The following is a 20,007-nucleotide window of genomic DNA, read 5'->3' as shown; positions in this document are numbered from 1 at the left end:
GGGACATATTTCTCTAGTAAACTGCACAATGGCTTTGAAATTTTCGAGAAGTCTTTGATGAAACGCTTGTAGAAACCCGTGTGACCAAGAAAACTGCAAATTCCTTTGACAGAAATAGGAGGGGGAAGATTCTCAATGACCCCCACCTTGGCCTTATCCACCTCAAGACGACCCTTACTAGAAACCTTGTGCCTGAGAATCATGCCTTGACGCACCATGAAGTGACATTTCTCCCAATTGAGAACCAGATTGGTCTCAACGCACCTCTTGAGGACGTGTCCAAGATTTTGCAAGCATTCATCAAAGAATTGCCAAAGACTGAGAAGTCGTCCATGAACACTTCCATATTCTGGCCAATCATGTCAGAAAAGATGACCATCATACATCGCTGAAATGTGGCTGGTGCACCACACAGACCAAAAGAAACTCGTCTAAAGGTGAATGTATCGAATGGACAAGTGAAGGTAGTTTTCTCCTGATCTTCTCGAGTGATACAAATCTGGTTATAACCCAAATAACCATCCAGAAGACAATAGTACTCATGACCAGCCAACCTGTCAAGCATCTGATCAATGAAGGGCAGGGGAAAGTGATCCTTTCTAGTGGCTTTGGTCAACTTCTTATAGTCCATACAGACTCTCCACCCCGTGACTGTTCTTGTAGGAATAAGCTCATTCTTCTCATTTGCTACCACAGTGATACCACCTTTTTCTGGTACACATTGAACTGGGCTTACCCATGAACTATCAGAGATAGGATAAATGATCCCTGCATCTAGCCACTTCAGAATTTCCTTCTTTACTACTTCCTTCATGATTGGATTAAGTCTTCTTTGCTGCTTGACTGTAGGCTTACTACCTTCTTCTAACAGAATTTTATGCAAGCAGTAAGAAGGGTTGATTACCTTGATATCTGCTATAGTCCATCCAATTTCTAATTTGAACTCTCTCAGAATTCTCAAAAGCTTTTCCTCATCGCTACCTGAAAGGTTAGATGCAATAATAATAGGAAGAGTAGATGCATCACCTAAAAAAGCATACCTCAAATGTTCAGGTAAAGGCTTAAGCTCAAGAGTGGGAGCTTCTTTAATAGAAGGCTTGAGGCGTTTCGAGGCTTTGTTCAATTCTTCCATTTCAAGAGATTCAAATGGCATATCGATCTTCCTTTTCCAGGGAGAAGCATTCAAATATTGCAGTTGCACATCACCGTCGTCATCTTCACTGTCTGAATTTCCCAACAAGGCTTTTTCTAAGGCATTAGACCTTAGCATTTGATCAAGTTCCGATGCGACCACCGAATCGACCAACTCCACTTTTAAGCACTCCTCGTTATCAGTAGGAAATTTCATAGCATTGAACATATTGAAAGTTACATCCTGATCCAACACTCGCATTGTAAGCTCACCCTTCTGCACATCAATCAAGGTTCGTCCAGTTGCCAAGAAAGGCCTTCCCAAGATTATGGGAATCTTCTTATCCTCCTCGAAATAAAGAATGACGAAATTAGCAGGGAAGATGAGTTTATCCACCTTGACCAAGAGATCCTCCACAATACCTCTCGGATATGTAATAGAACGGTCATCCAACTGCAAGGTCATGTAAGTTGGTTTGGGATCAGGTAAGTCCAATTGCTTGAAGATTGACAAAGGCATCAGATTGATGCTAGCTCCCAAATCACATAAACATCTGTCAAAAGACACTTTCCCAATAGTACATGGAATAGTAAAGCTTCCTGGATCCTTAAGCTTCGGAGGCAACTTCTGCCGCAGCTTGCACTGCATTCCTCCGTGAGAGCGACCGTCTCTAAATCATCTAGCTTCACTTTTCGAGAGAGAATACCTTTCATAAACTTTGCATAACTAGGAATATACTCGAGAGCCTCAGTGAAAGGTATGTTGATGTGAAGTTTCTTGAACACCTCCAGAAACTTCTCGAATTGCTTGTCCAACTTTTTCTTCTGCAGCCTCTTAGGAAAAGGCGGTGGAGGATATATCTGTTTCTCCCCTGTATTACCCTCAGGCAGAGTGTGCTCAACAATAGTCTTCCTTGATTCCACTTCTTCATCCTGCTGCTCTACTTCTTTCTTAGCTCCAGCTTTTTCATCCAACTCTTGAGTTTTCTCGGGATTAACAACCCTTCCAGACCTCAAAGTGATTGCCTTTACCTGCTCTTTAGCTTCCTTCTTCCCAGGCACTTCAGTGTCACTAGGTAGTGTACCGGGTTGACGATTTAGCAAGGCACTGGCAATTTGCCCAATTTAATTTTCCAAGATCTTGATCAAAACGGCTTGGCTCTTGCACATAAGCTTCAACTCCTCTAATTCAGATTTTTCATTAGCTAGCTGTAGCTGGAGTTGTTGTTTTGGTGTATACTGCGGTTGCTGAAAACCATGGGGGTTGTACAGCTTAGCTGGATACTGCTGATAAGGTTGTTGAACCGCATTCTAAGCATTGCTCCAACTGAAATTAGGATGATTGCGGTTGTTTGGATGATAGATGACCGGCACAGGTTGCTGTGATCGCTGGAAGTTGCTCACGAACTGAGCTGATTCATTAGAAATTGTGCACTAATCAGTCTCGTGAGCACCAGCACAAAGCTCACAGACACTAGTGATTTGATTAACTCCATAATTAGCCAATGTTTCCACCTTCATTGTCAAAACCTTAAGTTGGGAAGCTATAGCAGTTGATGCGTCCAACTTCAGAATTCCTGCTTCTTTTCCCTGAGTCAGTCTCTGGGAAGGATTTTGGTACTCATTAGCAGCCATCAGTTCAATAAGTTCATAAGCTTCATCATAACTTTTAGCCCACAAGGCTCCTCCTGATGCTGCATCAAGCATGGGCCTAGAAGTAGGACCCAATCCATTGTAGAAACAGTTGATAATCATCCAATCAGGAATGCCATGGTGTGGGCACTTCCTTAGCATCTCCTTATATCGATCCCAAGCCTCATACAGAGATTCTCCAGTTTTCTGCGCAAAATGGGTAAGAGCATTCCTGATTGCTGCAGTCTTCGCCATGGGAAAAAAATTTAGTGAGAAACTTTTGAGCAAGATCTTCACAAGTTATGATAGACCCTACCGGTAGAGAGTATAACCAACACTTAGCTTTGTCCCTCAAAGAGAATGGGAAGAGTCGCAGCTTGATAGCATCTTTAGTCACACCATTGAACTTGAAAGTGTCGCAGATCTCGATGAAATCCCTGATGTGCATATTGGGGTCTTCGGTAGGAGAACCCCCAAACTCAACTGAGTTTTGTATCATCTGGATCGTGCTTGACTTGATCTCAAAAGTGTTAGCCATGATGGATGGTATAATGATGCTAGACTGAATGTCATGAATCTTAGGCTTAGAATAGTCCATTAAAGCCTTCGGATTTTCTGCTTGATCACCCATAGCTACTACAATTGGCTCTTCCACTTCATCTTCTTCTTATACCTTCTTTTCTTCTTCAAAAACATCCCTACGAATTACCACAAGTTCTTCCTCGGCTTTATCCAGTGTTCTCTTGCTAGCACGCGAACGTGTATGCATACACCCTCGCTAGATCACCTGAAATAAAACAAGGAAACAAATAAGTAACAATATCCGAGTCAATGAACTTTAACGACCACTAATGGAAAGCACATAAACTAGTAATTAACACTGCAGTCCCCGACAGCGGCGCCAAAAACTTGTTAGTCGCTAAACACGCGCTAATATTACACGCAAGTATACGAGTTCGTAAGTAGTATAAGATATAAATCAGATTCGATCCCATATAGACTATATTGGTTAACTATCTAAATTACGCACCTAAGCAACAATGTATGGTTATTATTTAATGTTAAGATAATAACAAAGTGAGGATGTTTATAACTAAGAATAACGCTAACAATTATAACTAAAAGAATAAAATAGACTGGATTAATATATATGACAAACATGGGATTCTAACTTTATTAAGTACTTCATTCAATAGTTTTATTATTCTCAACCTTAGCATGCAATGGTGATGACACTAATAACCGCCAACTTTCGTTGCGCGAGTACCATTCTACCAGACATCCACAAAAGAGATAGAAGCTGGATAGGCATCAATTATATGATGACCCTATATGTCTATAGAATTTGACAACATAACGATTTAAGCACAAGTTATCTATCTTGATTACATAGGGCAAGTAAGATTGGTAAAATTACCTACGAATCATGCATAACAATACATGAACCTATGCTAGCATGGTAAGTTCTAAATTCTTAAATTCATTTTCGCTTCATTAAAAATTAACACGCTATCTTATAAGTTCGCGACGCTCATAAGACGAATAAGCACAACCATAACTAGGATATCATACAATCACCACACACTAAGGCATCAAACACTTTAACTAAAGAAATCCATAAATAAATCCGCTAGAACCCCACGATAACGATTAGCCCATAATCGAACTCATCGCCAATGTGGGTTCCAATGAAAACATGATATAACAAACGTAGTCTTTATACGAATAAATAAACCAAAGTACACACAAGAATATAGGTTCAGCAAAACAAGAAACAAGCATCCAAATTACAACTCAAAACAAAGATTCACAAGAATAAATTAGATTGTCTTCGCCTTTGTTGAATTGTGCCAAAAGGTCTCTTGCCGTCTTCTCCCTCCTTGATGTCTTGAAAACTCTGAATATCTCAATGTCCCTTTGAAAAATGACCTAAGTTATGTTTATATAGCATTCCATGCATTCCCAGGATTCCAAAATTCGAATTGCACAAGAATCAGGATTTTTAAATCCCGACCCAGCACAGGCGCGCGCTACACCAGCGCGGGCGCGCTAACTTTCTATTCCCCCGGCACGGCCGCGCGCAATACCAGCGCGGGCGCGCCTGCCTTCTGCCATTTTTTTTTCTTTTCTTTATTCCTTGCAGCTTCGAGCCAGTCTTTCAAGCTTTTATTCCAACACATCCTAAACACCATATTAGCATCAAAACAATGCTAATTCACCTGATTCACAAAGTAAAGCCTGAAATACAAAAACACTTGAAAACACGTTAAAACACAAATAACTTGAGTATAAATACACCAACTCAAAGCTTATTAGAGCATAAATAAGTGTCATAAATGCCACTTAACAATACTTTCAGGTGATTCAGCACTTCAGGATTTATAATCTTCTGTTATGTTATTTCCATATGTTCAACTGCATGTGTTCTGGAAATAAGATATGTATTATCTTTCCAATAAGCATTTCAGAGATTATCAGAATAATCCTGCTTCTTCTTAGCATCTAACTCTTTTATTTTATGTTGTCTTACATGCATAGGCATATCTTTAGGGAAGAAAAGGTCATCCTCAAGATCTAACATAACATTAGATACATGAGTTTCTTTACCATCATTAGATTCTTTAATAGCAGCGGGATATTACACTAATTGCTGAACTGTATCACCAGCTTCAGTATGTAGAAGAGAATGAGAAATTGGTGCAGTATATGATTTAGTGGCTTCAGAAGCTTCCACACCTTCAGTAGTTATTACCATATCTTCAAATATTGTAGATACATGAATTGGAGCTTCAAGATTAACTTCGAGGAGCTCAAGTCCTGTAAAATGATGTGGTGATTCTGATATGAATAAATCTTTATGAACAGACTATTATGCTACTACATCTTCAGCAATAACATGGATTTCTTCGGGTGATGGAAAAGTAGAATGAATGGACTATTTTTTAACAAAAATATGGATTATCTCATGTGGTGGAATAGTAGAATGTATGGACTATTTTTCAACAAAAATAGGGATTATCCCATGTGGTGGAATAGTAGAATGTATGGACTGCAAGAAAGTATTAATACTTAAACTTGTAGTGAGATTAAAAGCCTTTGATACATCAGAGTTTTCCTGAGATTCAACAGACTGCTGTTCAACATCTGTTCCTTTAGTACTCTGAGCATCTGCAAACATATAGCAAATAAAACTTAATCTCTCTATTCTTTTACAGTAGTCTCACTACTCCTCACACCACACATCTCATGACTTTTAATAGTCAGATCTTCCTTACAAGGATTACTAAATCCTATCTCTCATCTACCTCTCATTTTTCCAGGAAGGATCCTGCCTATTTTATATTCTATTTTTATCTCAATCTTTTCACACATCTCACAGAAAAAGGCTCAGAAAGATTGTCCTACAGAAATAAGAGGTGGCTAAAGAAGGGTGATATGTGATCATACAACTAGAGGTATTCCTCAACTAAGGTCTAGATGTAATCATGTCAACATAATTTATATCATGAAAAACATATTATAAATGCTGAAAGAACTAAATTAGTATTTAAAATAAATGCTGATAAAGTAACACCAGTATTTATACCTTGTGAATAAACAATTAGGCTCACAGTAGATACTGTGGTTATAACAGTTGTTGTTCATCAATAATGAGAACCACCATTTGAATTGGAGAGGATTTGATCAGGTTACTGTCATGTACCATGATCCCAAACCTTTGTTCTTCTAGCAAAAAACTAACACCTGAATGTGTTTATTGAAAGGTATCACAGAGTCTTCAATAAAAACTGATGAAACCTCAGTGTCTCTGTTAGTATCATTAAGATCTATCTTAGCAAGTAGTCTCTAACCAACTAAATGTTGTTTCCGAGTGGCGAACATAATTCAAGAATTATGTCACTTGATTTTTGGCAATATTTGAGAAAATAAATCAAGTGTTTCAGTTGTAAGAAGAAATTTAAGATATAAGAGATATGAAATTTGAGATTGAGTATGGACAACATTTTTGATCATAAAAAGAAAGTTTCAAAATATTTTGAATTGTTAGCAACACTCAAAGATTATATCTCTTAGTGATTAAGAATTAAAACTTTCCTTAAATTTTCCTCTTTAACAGCAGTTACTTCCTGTAGTGCTCAATCTGTACTGAAGTGCCACATGAACTCAAACAGAGATTAGTTTATTCACATGCACTATGAAAAATATCTGAAGTTTAGCATGCAGTACTGATTTGGATTTAGCATTTAAGAAGATTCAAGCACACATATAAGAAAGTAAACAAGTAATCACTTAGAAAACAAAGAAGCTTAAATATTTTCATTAATAATGAATAAACAAAGTACAAGATTTTATAGAATTTTAAGCATACAATTCTAATATAATCTAACTACTTGTATTTCTTCTGCTTCTCCTCCGCTCGCTTCGCCTTCATCACCTTGCGATGGTAAATCCTACTCATTGGGCCAGTAAGAGAGATAATATTCTCTTGCAGCTCAAGAGCTTCTTGTCGAGCACGTTCTGCCATCTCAGCCAAAAGTTCTTCTTGAAGAAGAACCTCTCCAGTGAAGAAGTGTAGTTCCAACTGATCATCCCAAGAGAGATGATCGTAGACTGAAGTTGGAACTTCAGTTGGATGGTAGATTTCACCACGAATACGAACCTTATGTCCGTAAGGGTCAAAGTATATCTTCTCATCACTAGGATTAAAAATCGGTAGATAACAACCACTGTTGCGTGTGTAGAAATGAGGTTGAACCATTTTGATGAGTAAGATTGTGAATGAAGTGATGAGAATGTGGTGAGTTGAGTATGAAGAAAACAGTGAGAAGTTTTGAGAGTGAAGGGTTGTATTTATAGAAGAGAAGATAGAAACTGAAGAGACTCTTTGATTGACCATGCAATAATTAGACATGATGAGTATACACGATTACGCGTATCTAGGTAAACAAAAAGTAGTCTCTCTCTTCATATTCCTATTCCCTATAAAAATACTCGAGTATTACAAGATACTTGCATCAGTAGCTAACCCATTTAAGCAATTAAAAGATATTCCACTCACTCACTAATTAATTAAAAATAATGTTAACAATTTATTTCCAATAAATTCAAAATAATCAATGAAGTATAACAGTCAATCATGGTTTGACCATTATCAGTATTTTAATTACTTCTATCAGGATTTATCAACTACTGATATAAACTATTAGTCAAAACAAGTTTAACTAATAACAGAGTTTATAAGCATAATCAGTAGTTCAACATGCAATTTTCACATAAGATCATTTAGCACAGTTTGCATGTTATCATGGCATCAAACATTTAGCACAAAAATCAGTATCTAGCTAGTACTGACCCATAATAAGATACCATGCTTCAAAAATATTAGCAGACCTAACTATCAGAGTTTGAGGATTGTCCTGATATCATTCCTAATTCATTCACCAATCTTATGAATGTGACTTCACAGAGAGGCTTGGTGAATATATATGCTACTTGTTGATTTGTTGGAATAAAGACCAATTCCACTGTACCAGCTTCCACATGTTCCCTTATGAAATGGTATATGATACTGATGAGTTTAGTCATTGAATGCTGCAGTGGATTTCCTGTCATTGCAATAGCACTTTGATTATCACAATATATAGGAATAGAAGAATAGTCTAACCCATAATCCAGTAGCTGATTATACATCCATAGAATCTGAGCACAACAGCTTCCTGCAGCAATGTATTCTGCTTCTGCAGTTGATGTGGAAATTGACTTTTGTTTCTTGATGTACCAAGAAACCAATCTGCCTCCAAGAAATTGGCAGCTTCCAGAAGTGCTTTTCCTGTCTATTTTGCATCCTGCAAAATCAGCATCTGAATATCCAATTAGCTTAAAACCTGAATCTCTAGGATACCATAATCCCAGATTCATGGTACCTTTGAGATACTTAAGAATTCTTTTCACAACTAATAGATGAGGTTCTCTAGGTTCAGCTTGGAACCTTACATAGAGACAGGTAGCATACATGATATCAGGTCTACTAGCAGTCAGATATAGGAGTGAGCCAATCATACCTCTGTAGTTAGTTATATCAACTGAAGAACTAATATTTAAATCTAACTTGGTTGCAGTGGCCATATAAGTTGATGCAATTGAGCAATCTTGCATTCCAAATCTTTTGAGTAAATTCCTCGTGTATTTGGATTGATTTATGAAGATTCCTTCATTAGTCTGTTTGACTTGTAACCCCATAAAGTAACTCAATTCTCCCATCATAATCATTTGATACCTGGACTGCATTAGCTTTGCAAATCTCTCACATAGTTCATCATTAGTAGATCCAAAAATGATATAATCAACATATATCTTTACTAATAACAAGTCCTTACCATGGTATTTATAAAAGAGAGTTTTATCAATTGTACCTCTTGTGAAACCACTCTCTAGCATAAATAGAGCAAGTGTTTCATACCATGCCCTTGGAGCTTGCTTCAGTCCATAGAGTGTTTTATCCAGTAAGTAGACATGATCTAGATACTTTGAATCAATGAAACCTGGAGGCTGTTCAACATAAACTTCCTCTTCGAGTTCTCCATTTAAGAATGCAATCTTCACATCCATTTGAAACACCTTAAACTTCATGTGAGCAGCATAGGCAAGAAAAATTCTTATTGCCTCTAACCTTGCAACTAGAGCAGATATCTTATCATAATCAACGCCTTCTTGTTGTGAGTAACCCTTTGCAACCAGTCTTGCTTTGTTCCTTGTAAAAATGCCCTCACTGTCAATTTTGTTTCCGAACACCCACTTTGTGCCAACTACAGATATGTTTTTTGGTCTTGGTACAAGAGTCCAGTCTTTGTTTCTTTCAAACTCATTGAGTTCCTCTTGCATTATTGTGACCCGGTCAGTATCTTGGAGAGCTTATTCAACCTTCTTAGGTTCAGTTTGAGATAGAAAAGAATGGTAGAGCCATTCATTCTGAGTGGCTTTTCTTGTTCTTACACCACTGTCAGGGTTTCCAATGATTAAGTCAGGTGTGTGTGACTTAGAGCATTTTTTTACAGATGGAAGTTGACTCCTAGAAGAAGAACCTCCCCCTTGATCCATGAATTTTTTGTTATTTCCTTGAGTAGTACCACTGTTATTTCCTGATGCCCCCCTGAATCAGTGTTCCCATTTTTATCTGTATCTAACTCATCAGAGTTTAAAAAGATGAGTCTGATGATCTTTCACTGATATTTCTTGAGTTGAATCACTTGTAGTAGTCTCTGGATTTGAGTCATGTTGCTCCCCCTCAACAGATGCTTCAGTTTTAGAAGAATTTCCACTATTCTGTGGAACCTCAGAGCATTGAGTGATATCAGGATTTACTGAAACAGAGTCAGGATTTAAAAGTTCAGCATAAGGTACCTCATTTTCAAGTCTCAACTTGTCATGGTCATCTGCATCTTCTAGACATGTTATCACTTTGTCATCAAAAGATACATGTGAAGATTCTATGATTATTATTGTTCTCAGATTGTAAACTCTAAAGGCTTTTGTAGACAATGGATATCCCACAAAGATTCCTTCATCAGCTTTTAAGTCAAACTTGGTAAGCTGCTCCGGATGCGTTTTGAGAACAAAACACTTACAACCAAATATATGAAAGTATTTTAAATTTGGCTTCTTTCCTTTCACCATCTCAAATGGTGTTTTTCCATGCTTGTTGATCAATGTTGCATTTTATGTAAAGCAAGCAGTTTGCACAGCCTCAGCCCAGAAGTAGGTAGGAAATCTTGCTTCTTCTAGCATGGTTCTTGCAGCTTCTAATGGAGTTCTATTCTTTCTTTCAATAACTCCATTTTGTTGTGGAGTTCGAGGAGCAGAAAACTCTTATTTTATCCCCTTGAGTTTGCAGGACTCTTCCATAGAGCTATTCTTCAATTCAGTTCCATTATCAATTCTGATGATCTTTACTTTGTATGTTGATCCTTTTTCCATCTCCCTCACATGATCAAGAAGAATGGATGGAGATTCATCCTTGATGTGCAGAAAATACACCCACGTGTATCTTGTATATTCATCAACAATCACAAGTGCATATCTCTTTTTGTCAATAGACATAACATTCACTATACTAAAGAGATCAACATGAAGTAAATGATATGGTTTAAGAATGGAGGATTCAATTTTACTCTTGAAAGATGTCTTCCTTTGCTTGGCTTTCTAGCATGAATCAGATAAGCCATCAGGAGTAAACACTTGGGCAATCCTCTTACAAGATCTTTGCTCACAAGTTCATTGATATTGTTGAAGTTGAGGTGAGAAAGTCTTTTATGCCAGATCCAGCTGTCTTCCACAGATGCTCTACTCAGTAGACAAACTTCTGAATTATCAATTTTTGTGGAGACCTTGGCTTCATATAAACTACCATATCTTACATCAGTCAATGTGATCTTGCCATCAGACTTACTGACAATTTCACAATGCTCCTCATAAAAGTTGACATGGAAACCTCTGTCACAGATTTTGTTAGGTCCCGGAGTATAGTAGAAGGGGGGTTAAATACGATACTCACTAAATTAAAAAATTCTTTCGAATCTTTTGCGGATATAAAATTTAGTGTTCTGTTAGTGATTCCGTGATCTTGAGGTGAAAAGTGTTTAGGACATTAAAATAATGAACACAAGATATTCGGGGAAATATATTCATATATAAATCTGCGAGAGTTTTGCTACACTCCGATAAGTAAATTTACCGGCTACAATCCAAGAACAACAATGTTCTTGCTTCTACAAAGATATACAAATTAAATCCTATACAATGATCTATCTTTTTGTTTGTCTAAGGATCTAATTACCGAATAACAATTATAATCCCAGTTTCTCTTCTTTGAGATCAAAGATTGTTTCTTCTCAGCTCTGGGTTTTCTGTAGTCAACTGCAAAGTGTCCAAGTCCATCACAATTATAACATCTCCCTTTTGACTTGTCAGGTTTTGTAGATCAACCTCCTTCCAATCAGTATCTCTTTTGTTGTTCCTCTTATCAGAGTTTGAGGAACTGGAACCTTTTCTGGAAAATCTTCCCCCTTTCTTAAAGTTTCTATAGACCATCTTCTTGAAGCTTGTAACCAGTAGGGCAGCCATTTGATCCATATCTTTATTGTTGTTGTGATCACTGACAGTATCTGATTCAGTATCAGGATTTGAGTCATCATCAGAATTTGATGATTCAATATCTGACTTAGCAATCATGGCTTTCCTTTTGGAGTAGCTTTTCCTCATATCATTCTCCTTTGACTTCTCTTCAACTTTGAGTACAATTGGTCTAGCTTTTGATCCTTTCCTCTTGCTCCTTTGCTCCATCTCTAGTTCATAAGTTTTCAGAACTCCATAGATCTCATCTAGAGGTGTGATGTCAAGTTGGTAGTTATCCCTGATTGATGTGACTTTAAAGTCCCACTTTTCAGGGAGAGCAGGTAGGAACTTCAAGTTTGAGTCCTCCAACTCATATTCTTAGTTGACAAGGGATAAGTCATTCAGCAACTTCTGAAATCTATCATAGATCTCAGTTAGGGACTCATTGTCCCTTGAGTCAAAGTTCTCCCATTCTTGAGTAAGTACTGTCCTCCTATTCTTCTTAATAGCAGTTGTACCTTGACACTTTACTTCTAAAGAATCCCATATCTATTTTGCTATTTTAACTCCAATGACTCTATTGGACATAACACTATCAAGACTTCGGTGCAGGATATTTCTAACCTTAGCATCCTTCATGATAGTGTTAGTCCCTTAACAATGCAACAAGAATTACAGAAGGGAGGTTGAATGAAATTCTTGAAACTTTTTCACAAATGAAAATGTTCTAACTTAAATATATATATATATATATCAGTGTGAATTGATTTGCAGAGTGCGGAATAATAACTTGAAATGAATCAAAACACAATTAATTAAAAACACAAGTTTTTAAAAACTTTCTGGTGGATTTGAAAGTATCCACCAGAGATATATAATATATCAAGAGAACTCTGTGTAGCAAATAGCTCACAGCTGCTTACAAATGAACAACTAAGAATACAGAGAAATACTGAGAATACAGCTTATAAAATGTTTCTCTCTTGGTTGCTTAGTTTCTTAGTTTTGTTGTTCTATTTGCTGCTTCTTGGTTTATATATCACCAAGATTACAAAGCAATAAGGTAAGATAATAAAACAAAAACTATCAAGCCTAATACTATGCTACTTCATTACTCTATTCCAGCATCTTTGAACATCTTCATAATAGCATGGAAATGGCAATGCTTCTTTGTTCTCTAAAACCCAGTTGAATAGGCTTCCACATTCCATATGCATACACTCGATGCATGTGACTGTGTTATCACTGTCAACAGATATATGAATTATTTATCCGTCGGGTTCATGATCATCCATCGAGTTCATGATCATCCGTCGGGTTGTCTAGTTGATCATCCATCGAATGGCATTGTTGTTTATCCGTCGGGTAGCAATCTGGAACTTGACTTCATTTCATTTATGCAGGATTACAAGACATCATCTATGTACAATTAATCAACCTATTCTACATATCTAGATAAAGTCAACATGACTTGAGTACTACTTACAGAATCTAAACAATGTGTATGCAGAAATGTGCTACAGACTTATTGTTACATAAGCTACTCACTCGATGGATAATAAATCATCATCCATCGGGACTAAATTGAGTCATCCTTCGGGACTGTAATCCTTATCCGTCGAGTGCTACATTTTTCACTAAGTAAAATCTACAAAGTTGTTTTGTTAATGAAATCATCAAGTTCACAACATATACACAACAATCTCCCCCAATTTATGTCTACTGGAATTGTAGCCATAAATTAAGAGAAACTTGATGATAACAAAACACCCTAAAAAATACAACTTTGAAAGTAGATAGATAAAACTGTAAAGTGCTTCAATTAAAAAAATGTACAAAGTTTAGCTCACAATCATTTTCAAGGTGCTCCTCTAGCCTGAGCAGATTTATCTAGTTCCTTGAAGGTCTGGATCTCTTTCCAAGCTTTCTGTTGTTTTCTTCTATCTAATTTTGGAGTTGTCTGTGGAATTCCAGTTCATCAGATTCTGAGAGATTTAGCTTTTCTTGCATCTCCAAGAGAGTCTCATTGCTAGAGATGCTCAATTGGTCTTCTAATCTGAAAAATCGTCTCACTCCTTTGTCATCCATGAACTCCATCAGCTAGTAGGGCCTTAGATGCACTCTTCTCCATGTATAAGGGATAATTAGAGTCTTTGGGAGTGCATCTTTAGCTCTAAAACACCTCAGTTCTTCAATCTTCTTTAGAACCAACCTTCTTGCAGTTACATTGAACCCAAAGTTCTTCTTGAAAGATGAATAAACCTTAATCAGTACAGCTTGGCTTTCTTGAAGGATTCTGTGAAGTGGCCATTGAATCTCCTTTCCTCCCTTGTACTTGAAAACTAGCCTTTCAGGTAGGTTTCTGTATGCATCAATCCCTCTCACTTCTTCTAGTTCATCTAGATAGAGATTTAGATCAGAGAATTCCTTGATGTCACACAAGTACATGTAATCTCCCTTATTGACTTTAGATTGAGCTTTGACTAGAGATTTGGATTTGAGAGGTGACAACTTCACTTTCTTGACTGCTCTTGACTTTGTTCTCTTTGGCTTGTTAAAAATTGGCAAATTGAAGTCAGGAATTGGTAGGCTCTCCCAGTCTATTGGTTCATCCTTAGGCACAATAGGTTCACCATGAATGTTCCTGTAAGGATCCACCACCTTGATGTCTTCAAATACCACAGTGGGTTTTGATGCTTGAGTTGTAGATGAAGTGGATTCCTTAGAAAATTGGTCCTTCAATTCCTTATCAACAAAATCCAGTTTCCTTTTGGTTCTTTTGGCCAACTCCTTGTATCTTGGAGATTTCTTCTGTTCTGATTGAACTTGCTTCTGTGGATCTTGAGATTCAGTGATTCCAGATGGCTGAGAAGCAATCTGTAGTGTTGGTTTCACAGCTTGTAGCTTGGCCAAGATAGCAGCTTGCTCTTTCTTTTGCTTAGCCTTTTTGGCATCTAGAATAGCTTGCTTCTTTTCCTGCTTCAATCTTGCCTTTTCTTCTCTCTTTGCTTGAGCAAATTGAGGATGTCCAGCCACCACACAGATTTTTTTCCCATTCCTGAAAACTTTAGCAATTCTTCTTTTTAAATCTGAATCAGCTGGATCCTTGTAGAACGCAATTGACCTTGACAGAAGTTTCTTCTCATCAAGTTTAGGTGTCTCATACACTGTATCCACAGGGTTCTTCAATGATGATTTTGGATAGTTCACCCTTAGCTTCAGAATAATTTCAGCCTTTGGAGATTTGATGCAGGATGGTTGTCCTCTTTCCAGATAGTTCATGCTCATTTCATTCACAGAGATCTGTTTGACTTCAGAGTGATGAATGGCCGACTTAATTGGCTCCTTTACTAGCCCAAACTTCCTTTGTATGTCCTCATCAACTTTCTCCCAGTTAATTGGCCTCAACTGCTCCTTTTCAGCTGCTCTTATATTGGCTGCTACTGCATTGATCAGATCTATACTATCTGTTACTGGTGGCTTTCGTGGGCACAATTACTTTACTGATTTGAATTTGAAGCTTCTCCCCTTCACTTGGTCATTTCTCCCCCTTTTTGTTATCATCAAGTTGAGTAGAGGAGGTTTGAGCAGCCACCAGTTTCTGAAGTAAATCTGTCTGTTGGGCTTGATGAAGATGAATGGTTGTTAGAGATGCTTCCATAGCTTACATTATTGTATCCAAAGCATCTATCTTTGTTTCAAGATCGGAATTTTTCTTTAGTTTCCTCTTGATTTCAAGCATTGTGGCTTCTGGAAGCTTAGAATCCATTTTGTCTGAAAGAGCCTTCTTCATTTCATCAATATCACCCTTGATGGAGTTAACATCTCTAGCATGTTGGAAGCCTTGAATTTGTTGTAGTTACAGAGAAGCAAGATATGCTTGAAGGAGCTTCTTGGTGTTGGCATTTGTAATGGTTTGAAGAGAAGTATTTGTCTGATTGATTAGTTGAATCAGGATTGTCTTGAAGTGGTGCTCATCACAGTACTTTGAAAATGCCCATGATGGCATTCCTGATCTAGAACTTGAACCTACTTCTCCCTTATGTCCAATGCCTCTTCTTCACTATCTCCACCTTCATCACCAAAGAAATCTGCTGAACCACCAGTCTCATAATGCACATCACCAGCTGTAGAAGGAAAAGCTGTGATGGCATCCTTAGCCCTTAGCATTGACTGAGTGGTATGCACTAGATTGAGCATCCTTTCTACATTGTCATTACCATGTTCAGCTAGAAGTTGATAAGCTGGAACAGGGTGAGTAAATGCCTCAGCATCAAGGGAGGTGGAATCTATAATAGCTTGAGGTTTCTGAGATAGTCTCTCCCTGTCTGCATCCTGGACATTCATTAACTCATTGGCAATGACATCCATCCTTATAGCTCCTGTACCTGCATTTCTCTCGTGTTCTCTCTTTTGTTGCATCAGGGTCTCACCCTGGCTCCCCACCCTCACACCCTCACCTTCACCATCTAAGGTGGGACTCCTCTCACTCTTTTTTTCCAATCTTGAAGAAATGGATTGCATATTTTCACTCTTTTACTTTCCTTTTTCCTGGGAGCAACCCAGACTCTCACCCATAGCACTCTCTGCCCTCAATCCTAAGAGTGACTGTACAACCACTAATTCTTCTGCATTAGAAATAAATGAAGTTTAAAGCTGTGCAGAGACACTCGACAGATGAGTAATATCCATCGGTTTAGTGGTTTTGCTATCCGACGGATAACTGCTGTTAAGCTTATCCGTCGGGATACATTCACTACTCGACGGATGAGCAATATCCATCGAGAGAGTAGAAATGAATGAACTTGGAATAGAAATAATTTGGACTCTGTGCTGATTGATGATATTTTGGGCACATATGATTCAACACCTGAAAGAATTGGCAAGTGAGCCAATAAATCATCTAAAAGATGATGCTCACTTGTATTAGATTTTGGCTTCCCTAACAAAGTTAAATAAGGGGAATCAGGAATTGATGTGTTGATCATATCCACATCCAGAGAAATAGTAGGAGAATTTGGTGTTTGGGGTGCTTCTATTACTAGAGATTTTGGCTATGACTCCACATTTATTGGAGCCACATCAAGCTGAATTTGAGAAGGTGCAGTGACTGTGTCTTTAGCACTAGTTTGCACAGTGTGTGTACCCTGTGCATCCCCAAGGGTTTTGGATTTCTTCTTTCTGGCATAAGTTTGGGGTGAGCTTGTGTCACTTACCCCCTTGGCATGTGCTCTTGGTTGAGAGCTTTGTTCAATAGTTACATCCTTTTGGGAGGATGCAACTAGAAATGAGCTTTTATCCTTTTTAAGCACTGCAGTTTGTTGGGAAACTGCAGTGTGGCTAGGCTGGGAACCACTCAACTCTCCATCCTTATCCTTAGGGTTTCTTTTATGTTCACCCTTTCCCTCACCTATCTTGCCCACCTTAACACCCCCTCTTTGATTTTAGTGGTTTTTGCAACTGACATCTTTTGAGAAATACCAGAGGGGGCTTTCTTTGATTTGGATTTTGAATTTTTTGTTGGTTTGGTAGCTTAGGTGGGCAATTGTTGGGTCATTGACACAGTTGCCATTGCTACACTAGAACTCAAAGAAACTAGTGAGGTTGGAATAGTAGTAGGGATAGATGAACTTACCTCACTTACCTGAGGTGCTTCCATTACAGGGAAATAGAAAAGTGGCACTTCTCTGTGATGATTTGCCCTATTCAAATCTGCAATAATCCATCTCTCTTGAACCCAACAATCTAATTTGTTGTTTGGGTTCTCAAGCATAATTTTCTCACAAAGGTGGTTAGCTAACATCATGAAAAATTTAGCATAATAAACACTTTTACCCCTCTTGTTTAACTCTCCTAATTTAAAACCCAACTCAAACAGAACAAGGTCACTAAAATTAAAGTATTTATCTGTAACTAGCATGTAGAGCATGTTAAGCATGCAAATATTAACGAAATCAAAATTACTGATTTTACCATAAAAGACCTGGGTCACTATATCACACATGAAACTCCATTCCTTCCTAAGACCCAATCTCCTAATGTCACTCAACTTAGAAGTAGAAAGAGCATAGTTCATGGAATTAAGCATATTAACTATATCAGTATTTGTGTGTGGTGAGGTCACATTATTGTCAGGAAGTTTGAAACATGCTTTGATAACATCACTATTCATACAGAATTCATTACCTTTGATAGTGAGTGTGATGGTCTTATCAGTTGAGTTGTATGTTGCAGTGGTCCACATCTCTTCAACAACTTCACAAAAGATGGTGGGTGATTCCAGCATGGCGTAGTTAAGCTTGCAGTTCTTCACAAAATCCATCATTTTGTGGTAGTCACCAGAATGCTAAATCCCCTTGTTCACTAAGGCTGTGAAGTTATTCTTCTCATAAATGAACCCAGTTTGAGACATAATCTTGACAATAGGCGCCATTGTTCGAGAATAAGAGCTTGCAGAGAGAGTAATTGCTTTGAAAGAGAAAGAAATTGAAGCAGATAATTTGAGAATGATAAAAGAAAAGCAATGGAAATGAAATAGGCTTTTATACTATCTCAAAAATAACTGCCAAAAATAATAAAGTAAAATAAAGTAGCCAATTAAAATTGCCTAAAATAGCCGTTTAAAAATAAACTGTAAAAATTCCATCAATTATCCGTCGTGTTATGCTTACAAACTGTAAGTATACTTGATGGATGATGTTCAGGAAATTAATGGCTAAGATTAAGATAATTCGACGGATGAGGATAAACTGTTATCCGTCGAGTCATAAAATATCCAGAAAAATGATTGATTTTTATTAGCAAATTGTATTCCGACGGATGATCAAACTCGATGGATAAAGATCATCTGTCGAGATATAAATTTTGACTTAGCCAAAATTTCATCTATGACTGAAAATCAATTTAAATTTCTGGCTGCATTACAACTTGCAAATTATCTCATAAAGATTTAAGAGTAATTAAGCATACCTAACTCACTTACCAACCTTGAGAAGGTGGATTCATCCAGTGGCTTGGTAAAAATATCTGCAAGCTGCTTACTTGGAACAAAATGTAGTTCCACAGTACCATTCATTACATGCTCCCTTATGAAGTGGCACTTGATGTCTATGTGCTTTGTCCTTGAATGTTGTACTGGATTTTCAATGATGGCAATTGCACTTGTGTTATCACAGAAAATAGGAATCCTTTCAACTTGCAAACCATAGTCTAGTAATTGATTTCTCATCCACAAAATATACACCAACTGCCAGCAACAATATATTCAGCTTCAGCTGTAGAAGTAGAAACTGAATTTTGCTTTTTACTGAACCAGGACACAAGCTTGTTTCCTAGAAATTGACAGGTTCCTGTTGTACTTTTTCTATCAATTCTACAACCTGCATAATCTGCATCTGAATAACCAGTTAGATCAAAACCAGAATCTCTAGGGTACCAAATGCTAAGTTTTGGTGTTCCCTTGAGAAATCTGAAAATTCTCTTAATAGCTACTAAGTGAGATTCTCTAGGGTCAGCCTAAAATCTAGCACATAAACATGTAGCAAACATTATATCTGGCCTATTAGTTGTTAAGTACATAAGTGAGCCAACCATGCCCCTATAACTTGACATATCCACAGACTTTTCAGTAGTGTTTAATTCAAGCTTAGTTGCAGTAGCCATGGGAGTTTTTGCAGATGTGCAATCCATTAGATCAAACTTCTTTAAAAGATCAAGAATGAATTTAGTTTGACCAATGAATATTCCATCACTAACTTGCTTAACTTGTAAACCAAGAAAGTAAGTTAGTTCTCCCATCATACTCATTTCATACATACTTTGCATCAACTTGGCAAACTTTTTACAAAGTTTCTCATCTGTAGAGCCAAAAATAATATCATCTACATAAATTTGAACAAGTATGCTAGAACCATTAATATTTCTAAAGAATAAAGTTTTATCTACAGTACCTCTTGTGAAGTGAATTTCCAAAAGGAACTTTGATAAAGTGTCATACCAGGCTCTAGGTGCTTGCTTTAGTCCATAAAGTGCTTTCAAAAGATAATAGACATGTTTTGGAAAATTTGAATCTTTAAAACCAGGAGGTTGACTGACATATACTTCCTCCTCCAAATCTCCATTCAGAAAGGCACT

At 37.4% G+C, this 20,007-nt stretch overlaps 1 non-coding gene across 1 annotated transcript; it reads left to right on the top strand.

Annotated features, from left to right (window-relative positions):
• The first annotated feature begins 2,896 nt into the window (after positions 1–2,896).
• On the top strand, positions 2,897–3,003 carry LOC141682325 (small nucleolar RNA R71). The gene has a single exon (XR_012559726.1). It is a non-coding gene; the product is annotated as a small nucleolar RNA R71 (small nucleolar RNA).
• Positions 3,004–20,007: the final 17,004 nt, after the last annotated feature.

The sequence above is a fragment of the Apium graveolens genome, chromosome 8 (genome assembly GCF_009905375.1).
Source record: "Apium graveolens cultivar Ventura chromosome 8, ASM990537v1, whole genome shotgun sequence".
NCBI classification, from domain to species: Eukaryota; Viridiplantae; Streptophyta; class Magnoliopsida; order Apiales; family Apiaceae; genus Apium; species Apium graveolens.
Note: the sequence above shows the minus strand (reverse complement) of the source record. Positions and strands in the feature narration are given on the sequence as shown.